General features: G+C 33.7%; 1 long non-coding RNA gene across 1 annotated transcript in view; it reads right to left on the reverse strand.

Annotated features, from left to right (window-relative positions):
- Nucleotides 1–7847, reverse strand: part of LOC132195020 (uncharacterized) — a 41804-nt gene that overhangs the window by 9994 nt on the left and 23963 nt on the right. The gene's annotated exons all lie outside the window — the stretch shown is intronic.

Below are 7847 nucleotides of genomic sequence, written 5' to 3' on the forward strand. Positions count from 1 at the left end.
AAAGAGGAGTTTTTTTTTCAACTTTTCTTTAATGAAGTGTATATTTATTTGAATGAAGTTACGAGTCCAGCCAACTCCAAACGGAGTTATCGGCCGGTGCTTATGTGACTGGAAAGCAAGACATAAAACATTTAATCTTCGAAAATTATTTCAGTGAAGAAAACTATCCTTTTGTTGAAAATAGGGTTTTTACGTTTTGGTTTTTATTTAAAAAAAAAATATATAACTCTACCGCTGCTCTACCAGTTTAAGGAAAGCCAATTTTTTTTTAACGAAGGACAATGCCCGTTTTTGACAGTTCAATGATCTTCTTGAGCGCCAAATTCTTCACTCAATTATCTCAGTTTCCTTCTTAAACACTCTGGGAAACTACTAATATTTTTCATACATACATAGGAATATAATAAAAAATGAAGGCTGGCATAATTAAAAAAACTCTTTTTAAAGGTGGTTAGAATGACTTCACAGACGTCAATGCCCTTTAATAAATATAATTATGCATGTCATATCGCACAGATAGCGTTTTTTAGGAGTAAAAAAACCTTTCCAACTAAGGCGATCCAGCCCAGATTACAATTTAAATTTTAATAAAGCAAATAGATGACTTAAGAAAAATATAAAATAATTATTATTTATGTCAATTAATGGTAGGAAATTTAAATGATGAACGTATAACCCCTGTCTTCTGTCGCTATGCCATGCATGGCATTCATAATCAAAATTGTAGTTATTGTTCTGAGCATTACAACAATTAAAAAAAAATTAGTAATTTTTTTCATGAGCTCGATCTGTGGAGAAACGTGCCCAGAGTAGAACCTGGCTGATAATGAGTGATTAGTATTAATGACTATAAATAAATTTAATTGGCAGAAAAAAGGACTTTTCTTGCAAAAATTAAAATATTTTAATGTATATTTTAAAGTTTTCCTCAAATGAGTTTCAGATAAAATCATATACTTGAATAGACGATAAGTAGTGTCAGCTATAAAAAAATCCTGGTTATATATGTGGGCTGAATTTCAAAATCGTTGCATATTGATCGTTTTAAATTGAGGTTGTCTGTTTATGAAACCCCTGATTTGGAGTGTGCGTCGCATACTTTTACTGAAAGTGACCTGGCAGATAAAAGCGAGAGGTGCGCTTATATACTTGTTATGGAATCTGCGCGCCGACACCTGCAAAGAAAAACCGGTGTCGACAATAATTTTCAAAATTTTTCAATTTCAATTTCAAATATTCTTTATTTTGTTAAGCATTAATTTGCGGTAGCAATAATACTTTTTAAAATAAGTCAAGATACATGGCATTATTCAAACGATAAAACTCGTTTAAGTCATAGAATTGGTGTTGAAGTACAAAAGTTTTCACCTCCTTCACAAGTTCCTCGTCATTTTCGAGGGTTTTTAGATTTTTTGGCAGCGCATTAAAAATTCTTGGAATCATATAATCAGGGTTTTCTACAGACTTTTTGAGGGCAATATCCCTTACTACTAAATCGTTTATACACACATTGGTTTGATTTTTTCGTGTCACCCGCCTCGTGTCAACACTATCACTATATTTTTGAAAGAGGTGACGATTCCGCACTAGAAATTTAATACATTCAAGTATATAGAGAGAAGGCACAGTCATAATATTATATTTTATAAATAATGGTTTACATGTATCCAGGGCTTCGTTTGATCTCCAATATGGGACGCCCGCCATAGCTCTTAAGGCTCTTTTTTGTGCTCGAAAAACATTAATCAAATGACAAGAGCCCCCCCAGATCACAATTCCGTACATTATATGACTTTGTATATGGGAATAATATATTAATTTTAGGATATCATCGGACACTTTATATTTCAATCTTGTAAATACATGTGTAACACTTCGTAGTTGATTAACAACCTTATCACATTGGTCTTTCCAGCTTAAGGTATCAGTTACTTGGATTCCTAATAATCTACCAGTCTTTGCGATTTCTACTTTTTGGTCGTGAATATTCACTTCAGGTTCGATAAGGTTTCTAGTTTGGCTTGTATGTATTTGCAAAATTTTAGTCTTTTTCGAATTGATTCTAAGAAAGTTGTCCCTTGCGAAACCGACAAAGCTTTCATTAACGGCCACTGTTTTCGAGTTCACATCAGAAGAAGATACACCTTTTACGATTGCTGAAGAGTCGTCAGCAAATAGAATTAAGAGAGCCAGGAAAACTACAAGGGCAATATCATTCAAGTATGTAGTAAATCCAATTGGACCGAGGACTGTACCTTGAGGCACTCCCATGTTACTCTCAATTACATCTGAATTTATAAGTTCTTCATATCGGTCGCAAGATAGATTTTTAAGCTGCACATATTGTTTTCTATTAGTCAAGAAACATTCAAGCCATGATAACAGATTTTTATGTAGGCCGTATAATTTAAGTTTATGCACAAGAAGGGGAGGATAAAGTGTTCCAAACGCATTTGAGAAGTCGTACAATATAACATTAACCTTCTCCCTGGCTTCAACAGATTCATACAAAGATGTCACATAACTATATAGGGCGGTCACTGTACTTTTCCCTTTTCTAAAACCATGTTGCTCAGGGATTAAGATATTATTTACGTTAAAGTGAGTATCTAGTCTATGTAAAAAGGCTTTTTCATACACTTTTGAAATTGCTGAAGTAATAGCTATAGGTCTATAGTTAGAGGGGTCATCCTTTTCACCTTTCTTAAACAGAGGAATAATTTTAGCTAATTTCATATTGTCAGGAAATCTCCCTTGCAGAAATGATTCCTTTATAAGATGTGTAAGCGGGACGGTGATGTAAATTGAAATTTTTTTTAAGACACTAGTTGAAATCCCGTCCCACCCAGATGAGCATTTTGGCGGAAGTTGATTAATTATACTATAGATCTCAAATTCTTCCATAAACTGCAGGCTTTGAGCCGTTATATTGATATCATCTATCAGTTTGGAACAGTCATCTAAATTTATATTGCTTGTATCTGGCTCCAATTCAACAAACTTGTTATTCAGATGGTTAGCAATATTAAGTTTAATTGACTCACTGGCACCATCAATATTCAAGTTATCAATTAAATCTACATTCATTCTTTTACCAGTTTGTGAATTAATAAGTTTCCATGCTGCACTAGATTTATTTTTAGCCTTTGATATTCTACTGTCATTTCTTAATTTAGTTTCTTTTTGAACATTATCAACAACTTTCTTCTTAATAATTTTTAATCTTGACTTCATGTCTAATATTTTATTTTGGTCTAAGTTCAGTTTAATTTCTTTACTGAGTTCTATCATATCTTTTTGTAATTTTCTTGTCTCCTCGGTCAACTTAATTTTATCTATTTGGTTAGCTCTAATTGTTACACGTTTCATTGGAAACGATTGTTCAAAGTACTTTGTGAGTGTTCCCATAAAAATTTCACTTTTACTATCAATTGAACTAGCATGATATACTTGAGTCCAATATTCTTGCTCTAGGAAAGAGTTAAATTTTTGGAAATTTTCTTCAGAATAGGTTCTGACGTACTTAAAAGTATCTTTCAGTTTTTCGACTGGCAACGCAACAGATACATAAACAGCGCAATGATCAGAGAATAACATGGGAATAATTTCAAATGAGCTTTCCAGTTTAAAATTAGCAAAAACATGATCTATCAATGTTCCTCCTGTGTCATTTACCCTTGTAATTGCATTTTCATTAAGTAAGTTGAGATTATGAAATTTAACAATATCACCTAATTTTATACTATTATCTTCGTTACTCAATAAGTCAATGTTTAAGTCACCAGCTAATATTGTATAGCCGCTAAATCTATTTTGCATAAGGACAGTATCTAGGTGTTCAAGAAATTCCGGAATTTTGCAGTTTGATTTTGGATTACTGGGGCGATACACAGCAATTATATTAATATTTTCACCCCCCACAACTAGTTTACTAGCGCAGAATTCAAAGAATAACTCTTTAGAGCAAATTTTTATAGTTTTGGACGTGCATTTAAGTAATTTATTTTTAAGAATTAGTACCCCGCCTCTCCCAAAGTATAACAAAAATAATCTCTAGCTTCTGTTTCACGGCAAGGAGCATAATAGAATCTGTTTGAAGAAATTGACACGCGAGGAGGTGATCATGGAAATGAAGAGAGATCGGGCTTTTCCTCGTTGCAAAAAATTGTTTTTATTAAAAAACAAACGGCTCTACCAGTTTCGGTCACGGTCTGCGACCCTATTTCATGAGCAAGAAAAAATACAAAAGAATCAGCATATTGAAAAAACACCACATTTTAAAATAAAAATTAAAATCTTAAAAACTAACAAATTCAGGTACCAACCTATTTCATGAGCAAACGCGCTGCTCGATGACTAAATCGAAACTGGTAGAGCCGTTTGTTTTGGAATAAAAACAATTTTTTGCAACGAGGAAAAGCCCGACTTCTCTTCATTTCCATTATAGAATCGACGGGAATAACAATTAACAATCTGCGCAAAATCTTTTGCTCATTCATCCACCCAACAAACTCCATGAGTGTAGATTGCTTTAGAGCAGAGACAGTTCTAAGCGCATAGAGCAACAGCTCTAAGAGAACGTTATGAGAAATTATGAGAGCAAGTCACTGCGCAACGTTATGGACAAATTTGTAGAACTTTTTGTGTATTTACTTGATGTAAGATGTTGTGTATTTCATGTATCTGAATGGAGAATAAATAAATAAATAAACTACCACAGTAGCTCTGTGATATTTCCCGTAAAACGTTAAACTAGAGCTGTCGTAGTTCTTAACTTCGCTGGGTGTCCAATCCAAATAAACTGACGTGTCGTAATGGGAACCTGCTCCATAATTCATCTCGCGGAAAAATTAATTAGCGTACCTGCATGTGTCAAGTCAGGTACGAAATTTCACATGGAAGCAAGGTTATAATACAGCATTAATAAACAAGCCTCTTGAGTTGCTACTCATCAGTGCCAACAATAAGTGTTCGTTGTTACTAATGAAAATCGTGCCGTGAAGCCCGTGAACAGATTGCATTAGTTTTTTTTTTATTATTTTTTTTAAAGAGTATTTTAGAGCTTTTGTCAGTCGGAGAAATTTTGCAATGACTGCGCAGTGCGCACATTCAAAAGCTATGCAAGCACTCGTTGATTCTCTAAATATCCAAGGTTGGAACTGCTTCCAAATTTAATGCGCTTGCTCCTTGCGTGAAAGTTGTTGTAAAATGTTCTTTTTTACATGAAAATGCTTTTTTTCTGTCACGTTAGACACACCGCGCCGGTTTTATGGTTCCAGTCAGAAAAATAAAACAATAGTGATTTGCAACTGATTTTTAAAAACCATTGAATTAAAACATATGTGAAGCACATAATATATATGACACACAAAAAATTCATTCAAATTAGATAAGATTAGATCAAATCAACACTTATAATAACAATAATAATAATAATGATGATGATCTTTATTGGGTGTACAACGTGATATTGCATTATATAATGCATCTCCAATATTTGACTTGGCAATAACACAGTAATAGTTAGAAAAAAGTTGCTAAAATATGGTTTTGGTTTCTGTCTCTTTTAATCCATTTTTATTTCAAATATGTGTTCGATAAAACATTTTAATTTTCTTCATTTCTTCCTAAAGAATAACTTTGTGTTAATCATGGGCTTATAGTTTTAAGACACGCTAGGTGACTATTGTGAATAAGTTGAGCGCCAAGCACAAAGAGTGTTGTTGACTTTCTTATAATAAGGATGAATAATCGAAAAGGAAAGCACCACTTGCGATGGGAGAAAGGAGCGGTCAATTGATAAATTGCGAGTGCCAGACGAATGCCGAAGAAAGCAGTGACGTAGGTCAAGATCCCCTCGAGCGCAGCTAACTTTTTCCATGCTCTGCATGGTGCCTTAAATTGTTGTTAGTTTTTTTCCACTATCAGAGCACAGCGAATTCCGTTTCGGTCCAAGGAAAACTGGAGATTCGTCATTTTTTTTTTAAAATAAAAAGGGTATAGAGATCTGAGGCTAAAAGTGAAAAGAAAATAATACTAACTTCGAACAGTGGAAAGTTTGGGAAATTTTCTTCTCTATAATTGTCGGGCGTTTTAGCAGACCTCTGCTAGTTGTGATACCCTTTCTGCTCATTTTTTCCAATTCAATTTTTTTTTTCATGTATGACTTGAGTAGAATAAACAACAAGATTGTGCCAATTGCAACTTTTTCATTATGTTGAATCATCGTGAAGCACGAAAAAAATTTCATTCTTGCAATTTGAACATTATTCAGAACATCTCAACTAAAAATGTGATTTGGCTTTTAAATCAACTGCTTAATTCAATTCAGAACAGCGAAATAAATAAAATAATATTAATTAACAATAATTTTAATCAAAAAGAACTATTGGTCAAGAGCGAAACTTAATTAATTACGCAAAACCTATTCCACAAACGAGTGGCGGAGCAACCGCGTTATTAAAAATGTGAGTTATGTTTTTAACTTTAAGTGAAGCAATAACTGTCGGGGTAACATCTAACTAGGAAGTGCATTTCTGCTCCTTGTCTTGTGTGATTTTATAAGGCATACTCAATGACTGTTGCATCATTTGCAACTCACGAGAAAGAGAGACAAATCGATCGCCTTTGAAGGAGTATAGCAACTCCAACCTGTAGCAATTAAGTTGGCGTTTACATACTAGATTGTCCAACCTCAATACATCCGTCCAGGCAAACCCGCAACCAGAAATTGTTTTCATGGAAAAAAAAGAGCCGCATATTTTTTTACAGCGAGGAAAAAGCCCGAGTTCTTTACTTCCAACATAAAGAAATTTTGAATTTGAATTTGATATATGTGTAGAAAAAAACAAAAAGCCAAGGTAGTGTCGTCTCATCTAAAGTGTGCGAGCTGGTAAAATTCAAATTCGGAATTCTTCAATAACTCTCTAAAATTCAACGATTATGCCTAGTGATAAAGTGTCAAAAATTTACTCACAAAATATGGTATGAGGCACGTTGGCAGCCTCTCTCCATTCCTTTTTATCATGGCAACCGTAGATTTAGTTGGTTTACATATTATTTTCAATCATAAAAAATGTCATTTGTTTATAATTATATGAACTTTTAAATAAATAAATTTATTTATTTATAAAAATATTTATGAAATTGACAAAATGTTTCAGGTTTTATACACAGTATTGGAAAGTATTTCAAATTTTGATGTCTGTATAGACCGGCGAGCCCTCCCATCTTAGCAAATTGACTCGAAATTTGTGAATATTCAGGTCAGTTCGATTCCCACATCACCTAGTAGACGCATGAGAACGCAACAATGATCAACGGCGCTAATCACGTTGCTTAATTTGGGACAAAAGAGTCGTATATTACCCGCGAGAGCATTTTATTGCACGCACAAGCAGACGTATCTTTCTCGTCTTATGTAATACCTGAGCCGAACAAAATTTTTGGCGGAGAGCAACTGCGCTTCTTATATAACAGCTCTCTATATTGGCCAATAAAATTGTGCGGCGCCGCTACGCTTGCTTCGACCGATGCGATAATTGAGAAAAAAGTCCAAAATCGCCTAAGGGCTGTGAAAAAATAAGGACGATAAACTTAATGGAATTTTGTTATTCATGCCACGTTTCGAGATGCTGAAGCCGTCAAATTAGAGAGAAAGATATCTCTGAGCGTTTTTTATTAACTCCAAAAAAGGTCAAGTAAGCGGAAAAAAGTAAAGATAGAAAATATTTGAAAAATTTCGGGTCAGTTTCAAGACTCCTTAGCTTCCACTTTGCTTGAAATTCAGAAATTCAAAAAAAAAAGTAAAGGACTAAAAATACAAATTTGATTTCTTTTAAAATTTA

This window comes from Neocloeon triangulifer, unplaced genomic scaffold, assembly GCF_031216515.1.
Source record: "Neocloeon triangulifer isolate White Clay Creek 2 clone unplaced genomic scaffold, ASM3121651v1 ptg000008l, whole genome shotgun sequence".
In the NCBI taxonomy this organism is placed as follows: domain Eukaryota; kingdom Metazoa; phylum Arthropoda; class Insecta; order Ephemeroptera; family Baetidae; genus Neocloeon; species Neocloeon triangulifer.